The 26,429-nt window shown below is 36.5% G+C and overlaps 1 protein-coding gene across 6 annotated transcripts in view; it reads right to left on the bottom strand.

The window, feature by feature from the left end:
• CLOCK (clock circadian regulator) overlaps positions 1 to 26,429 on the bottom strand; it is a 130,048-nt gene that overhangs the window by 87,677 nt on the left and 15,942 nt on the right. Inside the window, exon 1 of one of the 6 annotated variants that reach the window (XM_045056357.1) lies at positions 25,538 to 25,679. The exons of 4 other annotated variants lie outside the window; for them this stretch is intronic. The gene's annotated coding sequence lies outside the window, so the exon portion shown is untranslated. Of the gene's footprint in view, positions 1 to 7,281; positions 8,281 to 25,537; positions 25,680 to 26,429 lie in introns of those variants that run through there. One more of the 6 variants, XM_023253097.2, reaches the window with a different exon arrangement.

The raw sequence follows: 26,429 nt of genomic DNA, 5'->3' as shown, positions 1-26,429 counted from the left end.
ACTTGACAGACATACACAGAACATTCCACCCAACAGCAAAAGAACACACATTCTTCTCAACTGTACATGGAATATTCTCCAGGACAGATCACATATTAGATCACAAAATAAGTCATAATAACTTAAGAAGACTAAAATCATACCAACTATCTTTTCTGCCCACAATGGAATAAACTTTGATAACACAAAGAAAACTGGAAAATTCAAATGTATGAAAATTAAACAATAAATGGATCAAAGAAGAAATCAAAAGGGAAATTAGAAAATACCTAGAACAAACAAAAACATAACATATCAAAACTTATGGGATGTAGCAAAAGCAATACTAGGAGAGAAGTTTATAAGGTAAATACTACATTAAGAAAAGAAAAAAAAATCTCAAAAACAAACCCTAACTTTACACTGCAAGGAACCAGAAAAAGAAAAAATAAGCCCAAAGTCAGCAGAAGGAAATAAAAATCTCAAATAGATGTAAACAGAGGATAGAGAAACAATAGGAAAAAAATATAAAAAGGAATTTTTAGAAAAGGTCAACAAAGTGAAAAACCTTTAACTAGACTAAGAAAAAAGGAGAGATAACTCAAAATCAGAAGTGAAAGAGGCAATACTACAACTGACACCACAGAAATACCAACAAGTTGGATAACCTAGAAGAAACAGATAAAATTCTTAGAAATACATAACCTACCAAGACTGAATCATGAAGAAGTAGAAAATCTGAACACACCTATAGCTAGTAAAGATAGTGAATCAGTAATCAAAAACCTTTCAACAAAGAAAAGCCTAGGACCAAACAGATTCAATGGGGAATTCTACCAAATATGTAACGAAGAATTAGTTAACACCAATCTTTCTCAAACCCTTCCAAAAATTGAAGAGGGAACACACCCAAACTCATTTTATGAAGCCAACATCACCTTCACACCAAAGCCACACAGACCCCACAAGTAAAGAAAACTACAATATCCCTGATGAATACAAATACAAAATTCCTCAACAAAATAATAACAAACCAAATCCAAGAGTATATAAAAAGGATAATACAGCATGACCAAGTGGTATTTATCCCTGGGATGCAAGGTATGTTTCAACATACAAAAATCAATATGATATAGCAAGTCTATAAAACAAAGCATAAAAATCATACAAATATATCAATGAAGAACAATCATTTGACATAATTCAACACTGTTTCGAGACAAAAAACACACAACAAACTAGGAACAGATAACAATTTTCTCAAAATAACAAAAGCCATATATGAAAAGTCCACAGCTAACATCATGGTCAACAGTGAAAAACTGAAAGCTTTCCCTTTAAGATGAGGAACAAGGTAATGATGCCCACTTTTATCACCTGTATTCAACATCATACTGCAAGTTCTATCTAGAGTAATTAGGCAAGGGAAAAAAAAAGGCTTATATGGAAAGCCTTTATATGGAAAGTAGGAAGTAAAATTATCCCTGTTCACAGATGACATGATCTTACATGTAGAATAATACCCTAAAGATTCCACAAAAAAAGCACATCAGAACAAATGCCAAAGTTGCAGGACACAAAATTAATACACAAAAATCAGTGACATTTCAATGTAGTAAAAACAAATAATCTGAAAGGGAAAATGAAAAAAAGAAACAGGCTCTGAAAACATTTCCTGGGTATGAATTATAGCTCAGCCCCTTTATTAGCTACAGATCTTAGAATAGTCACTTCATCTCCACACATCATTTTTTCGGAGATAATAGTGATAGGTACACACAGTTGTTCTGAGAATTAAATATGTTACGTGTATGGGACAGTACACAGAAAACAGCAATTTTAAATATGACTAGTATTCAAAAATAAATATGATTGGTATTAATAATATTATCAATTAGATGGAAAAGGATCAAAGAGACACAAGAAAGCCAAGAAGAATTAGCTGTCACTAAAATTAAAGGAAAAGAGTGTTTGAGAAGTTAAAAATGTCAATATTGCTGTGCAGACAAGACAATGACTCTAAAATGTCCATTTAATAACAAAGAGTTTGATACATTTGGTAAAGGAGGTATGAAACAGACACTGAACACTACTTTAAGAGTGAACTTGAAAACCTCCCCTTTTTTAAAAATATAATTTATTGTCAATTGGCTAATGTACAGTGTATACAGTGTGCTCTTGGTTTTGGGGGTAGATTCCTATGATTCACAGCTTACATACAACACCCAATACTCATCCCAACAAGTGTCCTCCTCAACGCCCATCACCCATTTTTCCTCTCTCCCCTGCCCTCCCCTCAACCCTCAGTCTGTTCTCTGTATTTAAGAGTCTCTTTATAGTTTGTCTCCCTCCCTGTTTGTAATTATTTTTCCCCTTCCCTTCCCCCATGGTCTTCTGTTAAGTTTCTCAAGTTCCATCCACATTGCTGCAAATGGCATGATTTCATTCTTTCTCATTGCCAAGTAGTATTCCACTGTACATATAAACCATATCTTCTGCCAACATCTGTTGTTGCCTTATTAATGTTAGCCATTCTGACAGGTGTGAGGGGGTACCTCATTGTGGTTTTGATTTGTATTTCCCTGATGATGAGTGATGTTGAGCATGTTTTCATGTGTCTATTTGCCATCAGGATGTCTTCTTTAGAAACATGTCTATTCATGTCTTCATGGGACAGAAGAATAATCATCTTCACTGGATGATTATTTGTTTTTCAGGTGTTGAGTTTGGTCAGTTCTTTCATAGATTTTGGATACTAACCCTTTATATGATACATCATTTGCAAACATCTTTCCCCATTCTGTCGGTTGCCTTTTAGTTTTGTTGATCGTTTCCTTTGCAGTTGCAGAAGCTTTTTATCTTGATGAGGTCTCAATAGTTCATTTTTGCTTTTAATTCCCTTGCCTCTGGAGACTTGTTGAGCAAGAAATTGTTGCGGCTGAGGTCAAAGAGGTCGTGGCCTGCTTTCTCCTCTAAGGTTTTGATGGTTTCCTGTCTCACATTGAGGTCTTTCATCCATTTTGAGTTTACTTTTGTGTATTCGGTAAGAAAGTGGTCTAGTTTCATTCCTCTGCATGTTGTTGTCCAATTCTCCCCTCACCATTTGCTAAAGAGACTGTCTTTTTCCCACTGGATGTTCTTTCCTGCTTTGTCAAAGATTAGTTGGCCATACATTTGTGGGTCCAATTCTGGGTTCTCTATTCTATTCCATTGGTCTATGTGTCTGTTTGTGTGCCAATGACCATACTGTCTTGATGATTACAGTTTTGTAGTAGAGGCTAAAGTCTGGGTTTGTGATGCCTCCAGCTCTGGTTTTCTCTTTCAACATTACTTTGGCTATTCGGGGTCTTTTGTGGTTCCACACAAATTTTAGGATCGTTTCTTCTAGCTTTGAGAAGAATGCCAGTACAATTTTGATTGGGATTGCATTAAATGTGTAGATTGCTTTGGGTAGTATTGACATTTTAACTATTCCAATCCTCTCCCTTCTCAGAACTCCTGTTGAACATATATAGTCTGTTGTACACTGCTTATCTATCATTATGATTATATCGCAATGTATTGCTTTGTATCTTCTTAACTAGGAGGGCATGCCAAAGCAGCACTTTCCAGAACCAAAGAGAGTTCCTTAAATACAAATTCCAGTCTCACTCTTAGAGCACAGAATGAGCTTGCAACTTTCTAAGATGTTTAAGTGACAACCATCTTGAAAGAAGTGTTTAGATATTCAGTTCCCACTGCTACTTCTTTATAATATATCTGTATACTTGGGGTGCCCAAGTGGCTCAGTCGGCTAAGCATCTGACCCTTGATTTCGGCTCAGGTCACGATCTCATGGTTCATGAGTTCTAGCCCCACACTGGGCTCTGTGCTAACAGCTCAGAGCCTGCTTGGGTGGGATTCTCTCTCCCCCCACTCTGCCCCTACCCTGCTCATGCTCGCTCTCTCTCAAGATAAATAAACTTAAAAAAAATAGGGGCGCCTGGGTGGCGCAGTCGGTTAAGCGTCCGACTTCAGCCAGGTCACGATCTCGCGGTCTGGGAGTTCGAGCCCCGCGTCAGGCTCTGGTTTGATGGCTCAGAGCCTGGAGCCTGTTTCCGATTCTGTGTCTCCCTCTCTCTCTGCCCCTCCCCCGTTCATGCTCTGTCTCTCTCTGTCCCAAAAATAAATAAACGTTGAAAAAAAAATTTTTTTAAAAAATAAAATAAAACGATTGGGGTGCCTGGGTGGCTCAGTCAGTTAAGCGTCCAACTTCGGCTCAGGTCATGATCTCACAGTTCGTGAGTTCGTGCCATGCATTGGGCTCTGTGCTGACAGCTGAGAGCCTGGAGCCTGCTTCAGATTCTGTGCCTCCCTGTCTCTATGCCCCTCTCCCCACTTTGCACTCTCAAAAAAAAACAAACATTTTAAAAAATTTTTAATAAAAATAATAAAATAAAACGATTAACTTAGGAACCTGGGTTTAAAAACGGAAACTACAATAAATCTTTTTCTAACCTAATAACCTATTGACCCACTGACCTAATTTGGAATTTAGGTGCGTTAAATCTGATATCACAAATATTCTGGGACTGATGGGTCTATTAACATTAATTAAAAGTAGCACTGAAATTTAATTGACTGGTATATAAAAACCCAAGCATCAATCCTTAACTATGTTTATCACCATTTATGAAAAATTCTAACTTGTTTCTGCAGAGTACTCAATGTTTGTATTATAGTTAAAAAGATAATTATTCCCAAAAGAACAATTTTAACTTATAAATATTTAAATACTTTTTAAATTATTTAATGTAGGAGTAAAGATGAAATTAAACAGTTCTCAACTTATTCAATACTAAATGGGAACATCAGCCTACCTCTACAATGGATGTAAAATATTAGCAAGATGAAAAATATCCTTGACTCTATATAAAGCAGTTTCCAAGACCAATTTAAACTGAAAATTGACAGTAAGAACCAGAAACACACCCCAAACTTTCATGAACAGACAAGATTCTGGCTCAACACAAACAACAAATGATACCAGAGCTCTCATCTTTCAAATGTCTAAATGTGACATTTTTCTGAAACCTCATTAAATAAAAAGGAAAAGTTAGCACAACTTTCTTAGTAGGACACAAGACTATTCCAATGACTCAACTAATGTATTTCTTCAAATAATGTCTGAGCTCCCTATTCATGTGATGGACTGGTCTCATCCACAGAATATACAAGCACCATATTCCTTTTTCAGAGATGAGTCTGAGGCCAGAGCCTGTCCCTAGCCTCCACTAAGTCCCACAGATGATCTGAAGGTACAGAGCCAAAGCCTGAGTCTCAGAGTGAACTACACACTGAAGGAGATACCATTACCCTGAAACTACATCAACTCTGCACCAGGCCTCTTTACTAGGATCAGCAGAAAGAAAGAGGGGGCCCTTTGGCCACTAAAAGGAGCATGCCCTAATCCCTTGAGCCTGTAAATATGTTACCTTACATGGCAAAAAGGGACTTTGCAGATGTGATTAAGGTTAAAGATCTTGATGGAGAGATTATCCTGAATTATCTGTGGGTATAGTGCAATCATGTGAGTCTTTAAAAGCAGAGGACCTTTCAGACACATGCACCCCATGCTTACTGCAGCATTATTTACAATAGCCAAATTATGGAAGCAGCACAAGTGTCCACTGATAGATGAATGGATAAAGATATAGGGCACCTGGGTGGCTCAGTCGGTTGAGCATCTGACTCTTGATTTTGGCTCAGGTAGAGATCCCAGGGACGTAGGATCGAGCCCTGCTTGGGATTCTCTCGCTCTCCCTCTGACCCTCTCCCCTGCTCTCTCTCTTTAAAATAAAAAAATTAATAACAAGATGTTATATATATGTATACACACATACACACACACACACATACATACACACACTGGAATATTCTTCAGCCATAAAAAAGAATAAAATCTTGCCACTTGCAGCAACATGGATGGAGCTAGAAAATATAATGCTAAGCAAAGTAAATCAGTCAGAGAAAGACAAATACCACATGATTTCACTCATATGTGGTATTTAAGAAACAAAATAAATGAGCAAAGGGGGGGAGGAGGGAGGGAGGGAGGGAGGGAGGGAGAGAGAGACCAAGAAACAGACTTAAATTTAGAGAACTGATGGTTACCAGAGGGGAGGTTGGTGGGGGGATGGGTTAAATAGGTGACGGGGATTAAGGAGGGCACTTGTGAAGAGCACTGGGTGATGTATGGAAGTGTTGAGTCACTATATTATATACCTAAAACTAATATAACATTGTATGTTAACTATGCTGGAAATAAAATTGAAAAAATTTTTAAAAAGCAGAGGACCTTTCAGCTGTGGTCAGAGAGAAATTATGAGACAGGAGAAGGACCAGAAAGATGCAATGTTGCTGGTTTTGAAGGTGGAGGAAAAGGGCCATAAGACAAGGAATGTGAGGTATCAAGAAGCTTGAAAACACAAGGAAACAGATTCTCCCCTGAAAGGAGAGAAAGGAATTTTCCAGAATGGAATGCACCCCTGCTGACACCTTGATTTTATTAGTCCAGTGAGACCTATTATGGAACCACTGGGCTGCAGGACTGTAAGATAATAGATTTTTATTGTTTTAAGACTTTAAGTGGTAATTTGTATGACAGCAACAGAAATTTAATACAAGTCCAAATATCTCTGGCTGCTCTTGGTAAGTTTGCCTTTCTCAAACCCTCTCTCCCTCAATATTTACAATAACCTGCCTAGGAAACAATCAAGATTAATCTCACTATGTCCTACTTTCCTTTTATATCAGTCACCAGGAAAGGCCCAAACCCTCCACATCACAACCCTCCCCCCATTACCTGGATTCTTGTCCTCATTTACTCTTTATATCCCCTCATTGATCCCTTTGTCCTTCCTTTCCCAATTTCCAAACTCCTTTAACTGTTCTCTGGAACTCATGATATCATGAGCAAAATCTCCTATTGCCTCCATACCGCTGTTGCACCTCTTCACCTTCCTTGTACCAACTGAAGCCCCACTCTCCTCTCGGAGCTCTGCTCTAACTCCAGTCCTTTCGAATGACAGCTGTTTTCCTCTCCCATGTCACCGATGACTAGGTCTTGGTGGTGAGGTGGACCTCCTTGTTCCTCACTGTCATTCCTGAATTACTCCCCTTTCTCCCCCCTCCCTGAAATCCCCAGCTTCAGATCTCATGCCTCCAGACAATGTCAGAAAGTACCCTCTCCACGTTGTAACCATTCAAAAACTCCCAGAGCAAGCCCTCTCATTCCCTTGGGGTTATTACTCTCTCCAATACCTCTTCTGTCATTGTTTCTGCATTTTAATATCTGTAACAACTGTCCGCCCAACATCTTGGCCTTTACTTCCTCTCTTCCAACAATCCTGTGCACCATCCTACCTCCCACTCATTCCCTGGAATTATTCTAGAACTCACCATTGGAAACAATCACATGCCTCTCCATATTCTCAATTCCAAACACCTGATCCTTCTATATAGCTCACACAAACTGAGATACCACGTGACCCGCCTGATTCAAAACCACAAAAAACACATTTTTTAAAATGGGCAGTATAGCTTTAATTTATTTGTGCCTATGTCTTTTTTTCCCCAACTTGTCCTAGCCTCCTAATCTTTGCTGAGCTCTCACAGTTTCTCATCCCAGAAAAGGCGGAAAGGAGGAAAGCAAGTTTATCTGAGATGGTCAGGGAATATCTGAGAGACAGAAATGCTTAATTCTTTTTCAAGTTTTGTTTAAACACCATGCCTTCCTTTTTGCCATTAAATCCTTCGTGCGCTTATAATATGAATAAGCCACTCCATGAGCCATTCTGTGGTGAAATGAAATGATTGCTCACAACTCTATATAGCCCAAGTCATGCTGATAAAACTTTTTATAATTCCAACTTAACAGCATTTACTTCTACAGGCACAAACAATACAAATACTAAAGGACATGTGAAGGAGAAACCAAGGCTTCTGAAGGTCACTTTTCCTTTTCAGCTTCATTCTATTTCTCTGGCCTCATCTCCCATTCCACCCTCACTGTACACACACTCCCTGTTCTCTAGCCACAATGAACTTCTTGCCATTCCTATGAGGTAGCAAACAAAGACTCCCAGATACACAAAAGTCCATTCATCAACGTCCAACATATTATCAACACGAATGACTTAATAAACTAGAATTCACATTCATAGGAAATCACATTGTCATTCACATCAGGATTCAATTAATCAATATGTAAAATTCATGCTGTTAGTGAAAAACTAAATAGATGTGCTATGTGTTAGTTTCCTATGGCTTCTAGAACACATTACCACAAACTTAATGGAATGAAAAAACATAAATGTATTCTCTCCCAGTTCTAGAGATCTGAGCCTAATACAGGTCTCACTAGGCTAAACTCGAAGTGTCAGTAGGACTGTGTTCCTTTCTGGAAACTTTAGCAACAAATCTGTTTCCTTGCCTTTTCAACCTTCTCAAGGCTGCTCATATTCCTTGGCTCAAGGCTCCCCACCTCAATCTTCAAAGCCAGCAGCAGGCCATGTTCTTCTCCTGCTGCCATTTCTTTTGCCTCCCTTTCCCACCCTTATAAATACCCTTGTGATTGATGACATTGGGCCCACCCAGATAATCCAAGATAATCTTTCCAACTGTAATTTCTCTTTGTCACATTAACCTAACATAGTCACAGGTTCTGGGAATCAGGACATGGACATCTTTGAAGAACCGTTATTCTGCCTTCCACATTTCATGACCCAAGAAGTCTCTCTTTGGTGAAAACAAAATTAAGTATCTTTGGGGAAGATAAGACATTAAAGAACAACAGGTAAAAGACTACACAACCATGTCAGGAAGTTTGGAACTTTTTCTTTGTTTTTGTATTATATTATTAAAGTAGCTATCTTTTCCCTTCAGGTTTCCTCAAGGGAACTGAAAAATAATGTGGATGATAATTCCTGCTCCAGGAGTTCAACTGCAACTTTCAAGTCTAACTTTATTGCTATATGGCAGCAACAGGCTCTATGTCTGGTGTTCTGAATGGCAAAAGTTAATGTCCAAATGAATATGAAAGCATACTTTTCCCTTTTGGACAACTATTTAATGTGCTATACCATATATTAAAAAAAGCATAATTTATAAGTGTCAAACAGGTGTCCAAAGAATATTAATTAAATGCCAGCCTTTGTGGATTGGCCTATTTTAAAAAGATAAGTGTATGAAAATTTCTGAGTTGGATCTGAGGGTAGAGGGAGAGGAAGCAGGAGAGAGAGGGAGGAGGAGGGGGAGGGGGAAAGGGAGAGAGGAAATGAACGCATAAATTTTATCAACCTAGAGGAAGTATAGAATTTCATCAGTGCTAAAAATCTCCAGGAACCTGTTAGGAAATTTGATTTTTTTTAAATTTTGTTTTAATGTTTATTCACTTTTGAGGGAAAGAGAGAAAGCAAGTAAGCGAGCATGAGCAGAGGAGGGGCAGAGAGAGAGAGGGACACGTAGAATCTGAACCAGGCTCCAGGATCTGAGCTGTCAGCACAGAGCCCCATACGGGGCTCGAACTTACAAACCGTGAGATCATGAGCTGAGCCAAAGTCAGACACTTAACCAACTGAGCCACCCAGGTGCCCCAGGAAATTTGATTAAGTAATATTATGAAAATACCAGCTCATGAGATATTTAAAAACTTAAAACCAATATATACAAATATGATAATGCTTTGACATATTATATGGCCACCAGAACCACATAAAATGCCACTAAAAAGATACCAATTTTTAAAGCCACAAGTATTCCTCTAACTTTTTGCAGGATAATCACTTTATAAAACAGGCAGTTGTTTTGACCTATTAAAACTCGAGTAAACTGCCAGGTTGCTTTTGTGCAGCCAAGTAGGCCAAGCAAGTTCCCAACCATCTGAAAACTAGTTCAAATATCTTTAGATGCATCCTGAACCACAAATTATTCAGAAAATTACCATACGGTATTTCTTCTTCACTAAAATAATCATTATACCTACATTTCAAGATAAACTTACTCTTTTTACATTGTAAGATTTTTCAGTATGAATCATATTTGCTATCCATTTCTACTTATCTCTCTATCCCTATTTACTTTCAAAGCTTTGAAATAAATATACATGGGTCTCTTAGTTGACTATTACTGTTTTTTAAACTTGCTTAAACTGATTTAAACTAGTTGCTGGATCCTCCCCTGAAATGAGAAGGTCTTAAAAAATGGTAGGCCGAGACCCTATCCGAATCTATGGAGTAGCAAGGGAGACGGGGCTCACACTGCAGACACATCTTTGTAGAATGCAAGCAGGAGTAATTAAGGATAAGAGAGGATGTATGAATCACAGCCAGAAGGCCTATGACCAGGTTTCATAAGGTGCAACCTGGCCTTGACAAGAATTATAGAACAGAGACACACCCTTGATACAGAAGACAGAGGATGTGAGATTTCTATGGATTTATCTTTATGTCTGCTATTGAGCCAGTAAATTCATACTTCATATATTGTATTTTTCAGTTCTGAAATTTCCATTTGATTTCTTTACATGGTTTCTGGTTTTCAGAGGAGAACGATGCTTCCATTCATTTCAAGAGTGTTCACTTTTACCTCAAGGAGTACAGATAGAAAAAGACTTTAAAGCAACTGTTACAATAATTCCATCATTCTGGCTCATCTCAGGTTTGGCATGTTTATTGTCTTTTCCCTTAAAAAGTGATCAGATTGTCCAGTTTCTTTGTATGTCAAGTAATTTTGGATAATATCTTAGATATAACTTATATCTTAGATACTACGTTATGAAACTCAAGATTCTATTAACCTCTTCTGGATAACTCAATTTATGTAAGTTTAAACTGCAAGTTCTGAAATTGCTTCTGTGGGTGGCAGTTCGAATGTCAGTTCAGTTTTTAAAGCCTTTATTTTTACTATGTTACTTGGGTTTATCCTCTGCAAGCATCACTCAGAGGCAAGTCTGGATCTGAACGGAGGTTTATATCACAGTTCAGTTCTCTAAGTCTTTGCTGTCTTTCTTTGGGTCTGTTCTGTGCATGTGTAGCTCATGAGTGAGGTGGGATGTTTATGGGTTCACACTCACAATTAGGAAATCTCCTCTCAGTTCTCTTCTCCCTGAGATTTCCCCAGCATGCTCGTTTCCAGAAGTCTCTTTCCCAACTCCTCTGGCCAGAGAAATTATTTTCTCTCAGAGTTTTAAGTGTTTGTGCCACCATGGCAGTGCAATTTACTGACTACAAACAGTCTCAGGGCAGGCTTGAGAGAGAAAAAGGAAAAAAAAAAGGGGGGGACCCCCTTTTCCTTATCCTCTGGCTAGCTTGAAGTTTCTGCTAACGGCTACACCCACTGTGCAGCTCGACAGTGGAGCCCACCATTTCATCAAAGCTGGATCGTGGAACAAGAAAAATGATAAACTCACAATTATTCAGGCAACTCTTCAAATTATGACTTCCCTTCTCAATTTGCCGATGATTAATTTTCAGTCATTGGACAGTTGGTTTTTGTATTAAGAGTTTCAAGGTCTAATCAGTCAGAGAATTAGGCTTACTCCATCTTGGTCTACCTACTGTATTATATCTATGTCCCAACAGACTTTTCACCTACTGGCTTTAGTAGTCATTGACTGATCATTATCTAGATCCACTATTTCATTAGAAATTGCACTGTGGTGATTTTCTAATCCTATTATTTTCTCAGCATTTCTTATCAGCTGGGATTATTCCATAAAGTAAACTTTTCCTCTGAACTATTTGGTTATCCTGGAATATAATCTGTGCATAAAAACATTAAATGGTTGATTCTTTAATTTACAAATGATTTTCAGAGTAATGACCTGGTGCCTATGAGAATTTTTTTATTTATTTTTAAAAAAAAATTTTTTTTTTAACATTTATTTATTTTTGAGACAGAGAGAGACAGAGCATGAACAGGGGAGGGGCAGAGAGAGAGGGAGACACAGAATCTGAAACAGGCTCCAGGCTCTGAGCTGTCAGCAGAGAGCCCAACGCAGGGCTCGAACTCATGGACCATGAGATCATGACCTGAGCCGAAGTCGGACGCTTATAGACCAAGCCACCCAGGCGCCCCGAGAATTTTTTTTTTTTTAATTTTTTTTTTCAACGTTTATTTACTTTTGGGACAGAGAGAGACAGAGCATGAACGGGGGAGGGGCAGAGAGAGAGGGAGACACAGAATCGGAAACAGGCTCCAGGCTCTGAGCCATCAGCCCAGAGCCTGACGCGGGACTCGAACTCCCGGACCGCGAGATCGTGACCTGGCTGAAGTCGGACGCTTAACCGACTGCGCCACCCAGGCGACCCACCGAGAATTTTTTTTTTAATATTATGATGAACTTCTGGAATCGTATATCTGTGTTTCAATCTACTGTAGTCATTACATTTTTTAAATCTATTTTTATCAAAAATGTCAAATATACACAAAAGTAAAAAGAATAATGTAATTAACCAACATATCACCCATTTAACAATTATCAAATCACAGTCAATCTGGTTACATCTAGTCTGCCCCTTCTCCGTTCCTCCCCACCCTCCCTTACATTATTAAAAGCAAATCCTCGGGGAGCCTGGGTGGCTCAGTCAGTTAAGCATCCGACTTCGGCTCAGGTCGTGATCTCACCGTCCGTGAGTTCAAGCCCCGTGTCCGGCTCTGTGCTGACAGCTCAGAGCCTGGAGCCTGTTTCAGATTCTGTGTCTCCCTCTCTCTGACCCTCCCCCGTTCATGCTCTGTCTCTCTCTGTCTCAAAAATAAATAAATGTTAAAAAAAATTTTTTTTAATAAATAAATAATAAAAGCAAATCCTCAAAACTGTGTCAATGCATCTTTAAACACTTCAGTACAAATCTATAAATTACAAGGACTATTAAAAAAACATAACCACAATATCATTATCATACCTTAAAAAGTTAAGAGATGTATAAAACTTCTATAAACAAAATTAAATTAAAAAAAAAACAAAATTAGATTCTGAGAGAAATTTTAAAAGGCTTAAATATATAGAGGTACTACCATAGTAAAGGTATTGAAACTTTAATATTGAAAGATGTCCAATATACATCCAAGTTGATCTGTAGATTTAAGCTAGTCAATAATATTAAATAACAAAATAACACTAAACTTGCTTACTATTATTTTAAACTTCCTTATTATTAAGCAGGATATCTATTTATTCAGGAAACTGACAGGTTGAGTATAAAATTTTTATTGAAATTCAAAGGATCAAGAAAACCAAGGCAATTGTGAAGAGCATAATTGGAGGATTTAAAGCTATAGTAATTAGAAGAGTATGGCACTCCGCAACAACAGACCAATGGAACACAATGGAGTCCAAAAATAGACCCACAAATAAACACTCACCTGAATTACAACAAAGACTAGTATATTACAAAAGGGAAAGGACAGTCTTTTTGATGATTTTTGCTAAAACGGGTTTCCATATAGAAAATAAAATGAACCATGAATCCTATCACATGCCATGTATAAACTTAAATGTAAAAGTTAAAACAATCAAGTTTATAGAAGAAAACATACAAAAATACCTTCTTGGTTTTGGGCTAGGCAAAGATTTCTTAAAACACAAAAGGCACTAACCATAAAAGAACAGTTTGATAAAATTGACTATATTAAAATTAAGGGTCATCTAGTAAATATTTTTAGCTTTCTGGACCTAAGGTCTCTGATGCAACTACTGTACCTAATTCTACCACAAGAGCCATACACAATACATAAAAAGAGTGGCTGTGTTCCAATAAAGCTTTATTCACAGATGCTCAAATTTGAATTTCATATCATTTTCATGTCACAAAATAGTATTCTGTTGAGATTTTTCTTCCTCCAATCATTTAAAAATGTAAATGCTACTTAGCTCATGGGTCATACAAAAACAAGCAGCAGGCTAGACTTGGTATTTTGCTGACTCCTGACAGGCTTGCTTGTAAGCTAGAGTTGCAGAGGGTGACTGGCCCTTCTTTACCTCAACCAACTAATTCTTTATTGCTCAACTTAAAATGTAACAGGAAATAACTTATTTTACTTTTTATTCATTTGTAAGTCACCCTGTTTATCTCAGGGTGTTTTAATTCTTACTCCTGAGTAGTAACTTTGAAAAATTTCAAGAGTTTGTGAAAAGACAATACTTTACATCTGGATATTAATTATCTTACCAATGAATAACTTTTTACTCCTCAAAAAAATTAAAATTCTAAAGGTACCAAGGCAGGTAGCAGGTCATGCTTTAAATAGTTTTATAATACTCCATCTTATCTTGTCAGAACACTGCAAACCTCACTGCACCCAATAATTATGAGTTATGCAAAAAAAAAAAAAAAAGCATGGCATACCTCTGAGCTCAAAATGAAGACTGAAGATACCTAGTGAAACTCACCAAGTTCTAAAGGTTCATCTAAGATGAATGTAGAATGTTCTGAAGAAATGTTAAACTGTGATAAAATCAGCTTCTAAGTTTCAGCAACTTTACAGGAAAAAATTAAAATAAAAATTCTGGAAAACAAGTAACAATGTCTCTAGTATTTTTTTCCCATCCACGTATACAGCATTAATTGGGGCCTCCTATGTGCCAGAAATCGAGGATGCAGCAATGAACATGTCAGATGCCATCAATCCCTATAGGGAGCTCACTATGTAGGGCAACTCCAAATGGGATGAAAGCCTTATGGGATGAAAGCCTTTAAGAATCATGATGTTGTGAGGAGAAAGCTGGGAGAAATACAGACCAGTCTGGTGGGAATTCACTAGGAATGGTTCCCTAAAGGTGGGGCATTAAATGCAAACATGAGTAGGATCTGGCCAAATAAAGCAAGGCAGGAGGAAGAGAAAGTGTTCCATCCAAAGGGAATAGCAAGTTCAAAAGGCCAGATATAAGAGAAAATGTGGCATTTGTGCTGAAGTAAAAATAAGCCCACGTGGCTGGTCAGAGTAAGAAAAGAGATGAAAAGATCATTCTCTGAGACAAGATAGATACGGGAGGAAATTAAGAAGTGAAGAAATTTGCCTTGAGTCACAGAATCATACAGGCCTACAAGGCAGAACCTATTTTATTTTATTTTATTTTATTTTATTTATTTCAAAAAGGTATCATCAAAATGTGGTAAATCAATCAAGATGGAATTCCTAATGTTCAACTAACCCACAGGTTTCTTTCTCCCTCTCCTACTACTACTAAAAAGTAGTTGAAGCACAAGATACTTTATCCCCAAGCAGGATGGGTGTCCATCAAGTTTGAAGACACTGTAGAGTCACATATTCTTGGAGCAGAATTTTGAAAGTACTTATAATACCAGCTTTCACATTATTCTCATGCGTTGCTGCTGGGAGTATAAATTAGCACAAACTTACAGAGAACAATGTATCAATATCTTAACAAAACCATAAATGTCTTACCCTTTGGTCCAGCAATATAGTGGGTTATAAACATTTTAAAAATAAAACAGGATACAGAAAAAAAAATTATAGTATAAGACACCTAGTTATTGTAAGGGTATTTCTTGAAATTTTTGTTTCAGATCTGTTTCTGAGTATGTATATGTATACATACACATATATACACATACATACACACACACACACACACACACACGCTGGGTCATAAAATATGTTTATTATAGGCTACAGTCAGAGAAGTTTGAAAGCCATTGTTTCAGCTCAAAAAGACAGCCTTAGACAAAGGTACAACCTGATACTTTGGGAAGGCAGGGTTCAATGCCAGGAAATGAAGAAGTAAAAGGAAAATAAAGCATATAAGGAGACAAAGTAAACACAAGCTAGTCCAATACCAAGCTATATAGATCCATGGGAAAACTTGGCATATTTGGAGTGAATGCAGAGGAGAAGAGGAAGAGAGAGAAGTTATCTGATCAAAAAAGTGACAGAAGAATCCAGCAAAGTTGTCCCAAAAGTATTAATTTTTAAACAGAATTCCAAATATTTGTTTTCCTCATAAGACATTATTTTCTTTGCTAACTTTTTAAAGGCAAATTTTAAATTATGTATGTGGCTGACACTTGTGGTTCACATTATATTTCTATTGGACAATGCTGGTTTGGACCTGGAGCGCTATTTTCTCTTTGCATTCATCTGCTGATTTGTCAAAGAGACGTGAAATATCTTCCACTGTCATTTTTCCTCTCTTCACCACTTTGGACAGAAATGAAAATTTCTGAATTCTCAACTGCATTCAGTGAAAACTAAAAGGGAACCTACAAACATGGTGTGTCTCCAAGGTTCCTTTATAACTTGTTGAAATATGATGCAATAACTTGGGTAATATAAAAAAATTAAAAACTGAAAACCTGGCACAACAGTGACAATTCCCGCCCCCCCCCCATATCCTATCATCCCATGTGATTCCATCATTCTTCTATTTTCATATCCTCTTTTTAGGGGAGATGGAAATAACTAATGAGTCATGAGGAAATAAAATATTTAAATGTAAATGAATACAAGATAGAATAAGTTTTATTCTATTTAAAAACAGTAAATTTTGCCTTTGTTCTTTGGAAGACCTCAAAGAAAGAATAACACTCTGGAAATAGTAGTCCTTACAAATAGCTAAAAATGCTTTAAAAAAAAAAGTATAATACTAAAGCCAATGGATATTAACAGTATGTACACTAAGGGCTAATCAAAAATTGGTAAATAAAAGAAAATTAATAATGCACTCTTCTTGCCTATCCTATCAAACTGTATCTCAAGGAAGGCAAAGAGACCTAGTTGATGAGAGTTAGTCCTTCCAAGAATTTCAACTAATAAGAACAAAAGAAATGAATTACACAGATGGGCAATAATCATCAATAGATGTTAAAACCATTAGGAGAAAAAGTAATAGTGGATTTCACAATATATGACAATGTCACCATCTGTATGCACTAATCAAGCTTAGCATCTCCAAAAGTGAGAAAACCAGATATTATGTACCTCCTGATGTAACATGTAATACTCAGTACAATGTGTCAAATATTCTTGTTGAAAAAGAATCAAAATAGGATCAAACCTTTAGATTATATATTCTTAACTGGAACAATATCACACCCAAGAGGTAAAAAGATCTTAAACAGTAAGTTAAAACAGTTTCTTATCCTCCAAAGCATAACACTATGATCTGTCCCCTGGGTCTCAGGAAGTAGACAGACAATGAAGTAAAAAAATTTCTAAAAAGGCTCTTTAAGGGGACAACAATGAAAGAAAACAAAAAGATCAAACTTCTAGTTTACATTAAGACTGGAAGGGAATAAGTAAAATGACATCAGGAAAAAGCAATGAGACAAATCCAGAATGGGAAATATTCTATAGAACAACTGATCCAGTTCCTTCAACATGGAGGGGGGAAAAAGGTAACAGCAGGGGAAGTGGGGGTCCATCAATTTTTCTAAAATTTAAAAGGACTTAAAGCCTTCAGTTTTAGAAATATACTCAGAAATACTTACAGATCAATGACATGTGGGATGTACTTCAAAACAATATTAGGAAAGGATGAGTAAGAGTATAGATGAAAAAAGTTATTAAAGTTATTAAAGCTGGGTGACAGATGGAAGTTCATTATTCTATTGTGTATACTGTTCTATAGTTTAAAATATTCCATTGAAACAAAATCATGAGTTACTTGAGAAAGATTCTGCTTAAGGAATTAGAGCAGAACTACAAACATACAATGGAAAACAGGGGCTAGAAAAACAACTAAATAAGTACACCAATTAACCCTGGAAGAACCAGAATATTTAGGGTACAGAAGAAAACTCAAAATCAAAACAAAATATCGAGACACTCCTGTAGAAACTGCATTGCATGAAACAAAACCAGGATGCTATATATTTAACAAAGAGTAATACAGATTTCTACACCAAGAACTGTTATAAATGCTATACAAATACAAACTCCTTTATCACATCAAGTGACCTAAGATTATTAAGTGGTGGAGCTGGGATCTAAACCCACACAGTCTGGCATTCTGGTTCTATTGCATAAGCCTGGAACTACTATACCATGTTGCTTTTTGAAATGATACAAGCAGAAAATAAGCTACTGTAATATTAACAATGTACTTATAGACATTCACAGAAAGGCAGAAACATATAGTTGAAGGCATCTATCAGAATACATAATAAAAAAAAGAGAAAACATGAGAAGAGATAAATGACATAAAATCAATCCAAAAAGCCAGTATTCTGCTGGTGGGCATTTCAAAATGAGAGAACATAGAAAAACCAAGAAATATTACCAAATCATAATAAAAGAACATTTCCCATACGGAAAGGAAGACACATGCATTTCAACCACAAAGGGCCTACCAACTCGAGAGTCCAGAAAGAACAAAAAATAACTCATACCAAGACAAATAACTAGAAGAGTCCAAACTAGAAAGATAAGATACTAAAGCTTCCAAGCAGAGAAGGAAGGAGTGTAAGTCCCAGAGTAACATCAGACTTAGCATCTTGACCCAAACAAAACAGAGCAAAACCCTTAAGTTCTGATGGAAATTAATCTGAATCTAAATTTCTACACGCTGCCAAACTATCAAGCAATTATGAGCAGGCCAAAGCCATTTTCAGACAGCAAGAATTTGGAACCTTGTACACTGGGATTAATCATAAGCACCTTGTGTATTGAAGTTAATTTAGGACACATTCCAGCCAAAAGACAGAGAATGCCATAAAAGAGACATATGTGGAATCTAAGAAAGAGTAAATCTAACCCAGAAATGCAGGAACATCTCTGAATGGTAAGACATACAGGCTTCCAAACCTATCAAGACTGAAGCAGGAAGGAGGAGGGCTCTAAAAGGGGTGTCTGCAGGAAAACTAGAGATTCTACCCAACAAATAATATATATTATGATTCAAGTATGAAACATCTGAGGAAATGTAAAGGTATCTTTTTCTCCATCAAGGAAAAAGGCAATTAAAGACCATAATGGTGGAAGATGAACAATATAAAGCAAACTAGTAAGAATATAAAGTCAGAATATAAAGCAAACTAGTAGTATGATTTTGAAAAACTTACTAATTCTAAGATCAGCAACCTAACCTTGATATCAATTTTTTTTAACTAAAAAAAAATTTTTTTTAACGTTTCTTTATTTTTAAGAGATGGACAGAGAGACAGAGTATGAGTGGGGGAAGGGCAGGGAGAGGGAGACACAGAATCCAAAGCAGGCTCCAGGACCCGAGCTGTCAGCACAGAGCCCAATGCAGGGCTTGAACTCCTGAACCATGAGATCATAACCTGAGCCCAAGTCAGACACTTAACCAACTGAGCCACCCAGGCGCCCCTGATATCAAATATTTTATTTTTTGAGTTCCATTAGAATCATGACCTTGGACCCACTGAGAACAAAAAATAACCCTAGCTCAATGATTAACTGCAGTTTATTGTGTTTAGCTTTTAAAATCAAGCTACTGACAAGCCTAAATATGTTAATTCTTGTTACAGAACAGAATGAGATTGTTCATCATACACCTACTCAAATATTAAGAAAAATAGGAATGGAAATGAAGGAGCAGAAGACACAAGATGGAGAAAAGGATAAAAGTCCTGGTGTGTTTTTTTGTTGTTGTTTTTTTTAATTTTAAGCAATCTCTACACTCAACATGGGCTCAAACTTACAACCCCAAAATTAAGAGTCACATGCCCTACCAAATGAGCCAGCCAGGCACCCAAAAAGTCCTAGTGTTATCTTACATAACAGGGATTTAAAATACAACATTTGGGGACCCCCCAAGGCTCAGTCAGTTAAGTGTCCAACTTCAGCTTAGGCCATGATCTCATAGTTCATGGGTTTGGACCCCGTGTCGGGCTCTGTGCTGACAGCTCAAAGCCTGCTTCAGATCCTATTTTTCTCTCTCTTTCTGCCCCTCCCCCGTTCTCTCTCTCAAAAAAAAAAAAAAAAAAAAAAAAAACATTAAAAATAAATGCAATTATTTAAGAAATTCAAATATTTTAAAGTTGCAAAAATATTAATATAAGAATGAAATATTATTAAGTTTTAAGCTTTGGAATACAGAGAGAAAAGAGATTACAGACAGTATAAGCTAAATCCTCATCTTTTTCAGCAGGAATTCAAGAGACATAAATTAAAGTTAATTAATCAAGGTGCACCTGAGTGGCTCAGTCAGTTAAGCATCCGATTTTGGCTCAGGTCATGATCTCACTTGAGTCCTGCATCAGTCTCTGGACTGACAGCTCAGAGTCTGGAGCCTGCTGTGGATTCTGTGTCTCCCTCTCTCTCTCTACCTTTCCCCTGCTCAAGTTCTCTCTCTCCCTCTCTCTCAAAGATAAGTAAACATTTTTTTTAAAAATTTTAATAGAAAAAAAATAAGGTTATTAATCAAGAAATAAAAGCAGGTCCCAAAGGAAGAAAAACCCAGGACCAGATGGCCTCACAGGAAATTCCCTAAAACATTTAAAAAATTAACACCAATCTTTCTCAAAGCATTCCAAAGAATTAAAGAGGAGGGAACATTTCCAAACTCATTCTATGAGGTACCAGTACCCAGATACCAAAACCAGAAAAAGACACAACAAGAAAACTACAGAGCAATATCCCTGATGAACACTGATGCAAAAATCCTCAACACAATACTAAGAAACCAAATTCAACAGCACATTAAAAAGGATTATGTAGCATGATCAAGTGGGATGTATACCTAGAATGCAAGGATGGTTCAAAATATGAAAATCTATCAATGTAATACACCACATTAAGAGAATGAGGGGGAAAAACACATGATCATCTCAATTGATGCAGAAAAAGCATCCAACAAAATTCAACACCATTTCCCAATAAAAACACTCAATAAGCTAGGAAGAGAACTACCTCAACACAATAAAAACCTTGTATGAAATGTCCACAACTAACACCAATCATAATCAACAATGGAAAACTGAAAGCTTTTCTTCTAAGTTTAGGAACAAGGCAAGGATGCCCACTCTCATCACTTCTACTCAACACACTGCTGAAAGTCCTAGCTAGAGCAATTACTAGGCAATAAAAATAACATTTCCTCTTTCATTTCTGGTTTAGAGTCTTCCTTTTTTCTTAGTCTAGCTAAAGTTCTATCAATTTTATCTTTTCAAAAAACCAGCTATTAGTTTCATTCATCTTTTATATTATTGCCTTAGTCTCTGTTTCATTTACCTCTGCTCTCATCTTTGTTTTCTTCCTTCTGCCAACTTTAGCCTTAGTATGTTCTTTTTCTAATTCCTTGAAGTGTAGTTAATTGTTTATTTGTCTTTCTTTGTTCTTAATCTAGGTATTTATTGCTAAAAACTTCCCACTTAAAACTGCTTTTGCTACATCCCATGTGTTTTGGTACCTTGTGTTCCCTTTTTTGTTTAAGCGATACAGTTTACTCTTGAACACAGATTTGAACTGCACAGGTCCACTTACACATGGGTTTTTGTTTTTGTTTTTTGATAAATACAGTACTATAAATTTTCCCTATGATTTTAATAACATTTTCTCTCTAGCTTACTTTATTATAAGGATATAATATATAATACACAAAACATACAAAATATGTTTCAATCAACTGATTATGTTATTAGTAAGGCTTCCTTCCAGTCAACAGCAGACTATTAGTAATGTTTTTAGGAAGTCAAAAGTTATCCATGTGGTATACCTGAGTAGCTCAGTCAGTTAAGCATTCAACTCTTGATTTCTAGCTCCACATGGGCGTGGAGCCTGTGTAAAGATTCTTTCCATTTGTGCTGGCTCAAGAAAAAAGAAAAGAAAAGAAGAGAAAAGAAGAGAAAAGAGAAAAGAAAAAATAAAGAAGAGAAAGAAGAGAGAGAAGAGAAGAGAAGAGAAGAGAAGAGAAGAGAAAAGAGAAAGAAAGAAAGAAAGAAAGAAAGAAAGAAAGAAAGAAAGAAAGAAAGAAAGAAAGAAAGAAAGAAAGGGAAAAAAGTTACATGTGGATTTTTGACTCCCACACTGTTCAAGGGTCAACTCTACTTTGATTTCCCTTTTATGTTCTTTAACCCACTGACTATTCAGCTAGGTGTTATTTAATTTCCACAGAACTGTGAATTTTCCAGTTGTCCTCCTGTTGTTTCTAGTTTCAAAACCCTATGGTTGGAAAAGATATTTGATATGAAATCAATCTTCTTATATTTGCTAAGGCTTATTTTGTGACTTAAGATATGCTCTATCCTGAAGAGTGTTCCATGTACACTTGGGGAAAATGTGTATTCTGCTGCTGTTCAGTGGAATGTTCTATTCTATATATAAGGTATATTTCATGTTTAGTGTTTACTTAGTTTCTGTCAAGATGATCCATCCACTGTTGAAAGTGGTATATCAAAATCCCCTATTATTGTATTGCTGTCTATTTCTCCCTTAATTATATGTTATTTTCTTAAAATTTTTAGATACTCCATTGTTGGGTGCATATATATTTATAATTATTACATACTCTTAATGAATCAACTCCTTTTTCATTTTAGGACTCTGTCTCTTGATATAGTTTTTGACTTAAAATCTACTTTGTTTGCTATTAAGTATAGCTACTCCTGCTCTCTTTGGTTTCCATGTGCATAGATAATCTTTTTCCATCCCTTCAATTTGAGCCTACATGTGTTCTTGAAGCCAAAGTGAGTCTTTCATAGGCATCATATAGTTGGGTCTTGTTTTTTAATCCAGTCAGCCACTCTATGCCTTTTGACAAATAAATTTAATCCATTTGTATTTAAAGTAATTATTGACAGTTAAGAACTTACTAATGTCTACAGTTGCACCAAAAACCATAAAATACCTAGGAATAAATCTAACCAAAGAGGTGAAAAACCTATACAGTGAAAACTATAGAAAGGCTGATGAAAGAAATTGAAGAAGACACAAAGAAATGGAAAAAGATTCCATGCTCCTGGATAGGAAGAACAAATATTGTTAAAATGTCGATACTACCCAAAGCAATCTACATATTCAATGCGATCCTTATCAAAGTAACACCAGCATTCTTCACAGGGCTAGAACAAATAATCCTAAAATTTGTATGGAATCAGAAAAGACCCCGAATACCAAACGAATCTTGAAAAAGAAAACCAAAGCAGGAGGCATCACAATCCCAGACTTCAAGCTATACTACAAAGCCGTAATCATCAAGACAGTATGGTACTGGCACAAGAACAGACACTCAGATCAATGGAATAGAATAGAGAACTCAGAAATGGACCCATAAACGTATGGGCAACTAATCTTTGACAAAGCAGAAAAGAATATCCAATGGAATAAAGACAGTCTCTTCAGCAAGTGATGCTGGGAAAACTGGACAGCAACATGCAGAAGAATGAACCTGGAGCACTTTCTTACACCATACACAAAAATAAACTCAAAATGGATGAAAGACCTCAATGTAAGACAGGAAGGCATCAAAATCCTCGAGGAGAAAGCAGGCAAAAACCTCTCTGATCTTGGCCGCAGCAATTTCTTACTCAACACTTCTCCAGAGGCAAGGGAAACAAAAGCAAAAATGAACTACTGGGACCTCATCAAAATAAAAAGCTTCTGCACAGCGAAGGAAACAATCAGCAAAACTAAAAGGCAACCGACAGAATGGGAAAAGATATTTGCAAATGACATATCAGATAAAGGGTTAGTATCCAAAATCTACAAAGAACTGATCAAACTCAACACCCAAAAAACAAATAATCCAGTGAAGAAATGGGCAAAAGACATGAATAGGCACTTCTCCAAAGAAGACATCCAGATGGCCAACTGACACATGAAAAAATGCTCAACATCACTCATTATCAGGGAAATACAAATCAAAACCACAATGAGATACCACCTTATACCTGTCAGAATGGCTAACATTAACAACTCAAGCAACAACAGATGTTGGCAAGGATGTGGAGAAAGAGGATCTCTTTTGCATTGTTGGTGGGAATGCAAGCTGGTGCAGCCACTCTGGAAAACAGTATGGAGGTTTCTCAAAAAACTAAAAATAGAACTACCCTACCACCCAGCAATTGCACTACTAGGCATTTATCCAAGGGATACAGGTGTGCTGGTTCGAAGGGACACATGCACCCCATGTTTATAGCAGTACTATCAACAATAGCCAAAGTATGGAAAGAGCCCAAATGTCCATCGATGGATAAAGAAATGGATAAAGATGGGGCGCCTGGGTGGCGCAGTCGGTTGAGCGTCCGACTTCAGTCAGGTCACGATCTCGCGGTCCGGGAGTTCAAGCCCCGCGTCAGGCTCTGGGCTGATGGCTCAGAGCCTGGAGCCTGTTTCTGTATCTGTGTCTCCCTCTCTCTCTGCCCCTCCCCCGTTCACGCTGTGTCTCTCTCTGTCCCAAAAATAAATAAACATTGAAAAAAAAAATTTTTTTTAATTAAAAAAAAATAAAAAAAAATGGATAAAGAAAATGTGGTGTGTATATATATATATATACACACACCACATTTTCTTTATCCATATATATATACCCAAAATAAATAAATAAACGTTGAAAAAATAAACGTCCCAAAAATAAATAAATAAAAATAAATAAAAATAAATAAATAAACGTCCCAAAAATAAACGTTGAAAAAAAAATTTTTTTTAATAAAAAAAAAATTAAAAAAAAAAGAAATGGATAAAGAAAATGTGGTGTGTGTATATATATATATATACACACACCACATTTTCTTTACATACACACACACACACACAGACACACACAGACACACACATACACGCTGGAGTATCACTCAGCAATCAAAAAGAATGAACTCTTGCCATTTGCAACTATGTGGATGGAACTGGAGGGTATTATGCTAAGTGAAATTAGTCAGAGAAAAGACAAAAATCATATGACTTCACTCCTATGAGGACTTTAAGAGACAAAACAGATGAACATAAGGGAAGGGAAGCAAAAATCATATAAAAACAGGGAGGGGGACAAAACAAAAGAGACTCATAAGTATGGAGAACAAATAGGGTTGCTGGAGGGGTTGTGGGAGGGTGGATGGGCTAAATGGGTAAGGGGCATTAAGGAATCTACTGAAATCATTACTTCACTATATACTAACTACTTTGGATGTAAATTTTAAAAAATAAAAAATAAAGTTAAATCAAAAAAAAAAACTTACTAATGTCCATCTTATTATTTTCTGGCTGTTTTGTGTAACCCCTTCATTCCTTTCTTCCTCTTTTGCTGTCTTTCTTTGTGAACTGATTTTCTATAGTGGTATGCTTTGATTCCCTTCTCTTTATCTTCTGTGAATCTACTGCAGGTTTTACTTTGTGGTTGCCATGAGGCTTACACAAAACATTTTATGGGCATTAACAGTCTATATTAAACTAACAACTTCAATCACATACAAAAATTTTATTCTTTTATGCCCCCTCCCATACTTTATTTTTGATGTTGTAATTTACTTTTTATATATCCATATAAATTGTTGCAGCTATAGTTTTTAATAATTTTGGCCTTTAAGCCTTTATACTAGTTAAGTGATTCACACACCACTTTACATTGTAAGAATAATCTGAATTTTGACTGTACACTTACCTTTACCAGTATGTTCTATAATTTCATATAATTTTATGTTACTAAGTAGCATCTTTTCATTTCAGCTTGAAGAATTCCTCTCAGCATTTCTTGTAAGTCAGGTCTAGTGGTGATAAACTCTCTCAACTTTTGTCTGTTTGGGAAAGTCTTTACCTCTCTTTCAACCCTGAATAACAATTTTGTGGGGTAAAGTTTTCTTGACTGGCAGTTTTTTCCTTTCAGCACTTTGGATATATCTTTACATGTTCTCCTGACCTGCAAAGTTTCTGCTGAGAAATCTGATGATAGCCTTATGGGGGTTCCCTTATATGGGAATTTTTTTTTTTTCTCTTGATGCTTCTAAACTTTCATGTTTGACTTTGGACAGTTTTATTATAATGTCTTGGAAAATATGATTTTGGTTTGAAAGTTTGGGGTGATCTATTATTAGTTTCATGAACTTAGATGGCCAAATCTCTCCCTAGATTTGGGAAGTTCTTAGCCATTATTTCTTTAAAAATTAGACTTCTCCTTTCTCCCTCTCTTACTCTGGGACTTCAATAATTCATAGTTCAATAGTACCTTGTCATTCCATAGGCTTTCTTCACTCTTTTTCATTCTCCTTTACTTTTTTTTTTTAATGTTTATTTATTCTTGAAAGAGAGACAGAGCACGAGCAGGGGAGGAACAGAGAGAGCCACCCAGGTACCCCATCATTCTCCTTTACTTTTGCTCTGCTGATTACATATCAAATGACCTGTCTTCTAATTCTTTCTTCTGCTTGGTTGAGTCTGCTATTGAATCTACTAAAGTCTTCAGTTCAATCATTGTGTTCTTCAACTGTAGGATTTATTTGAATGGTTTGTATTTCTTTGAATTTCTTTTTTGATTATTTGCTGTGTAATGCTACTCC

This window comes from Felis catus, chromosome B1, assembly GCF_018350175.1.
Source record: "Felis catus isolate Fca126 chromosome B1, F.catus_Fca126_mat1.0, whole genome shotgun sequence".
NCBI classification, from domain to species: domain Eukaryota; kingdom Metazoa; phylum Chordata; class Mammalia; order Carnivora; family Felidae; genus Felis; species Felis catus.
Note: the sequence above shows the minus strand (reverse complement) of the source record. Positions and strands in the feature narration are given on the sequence as shown.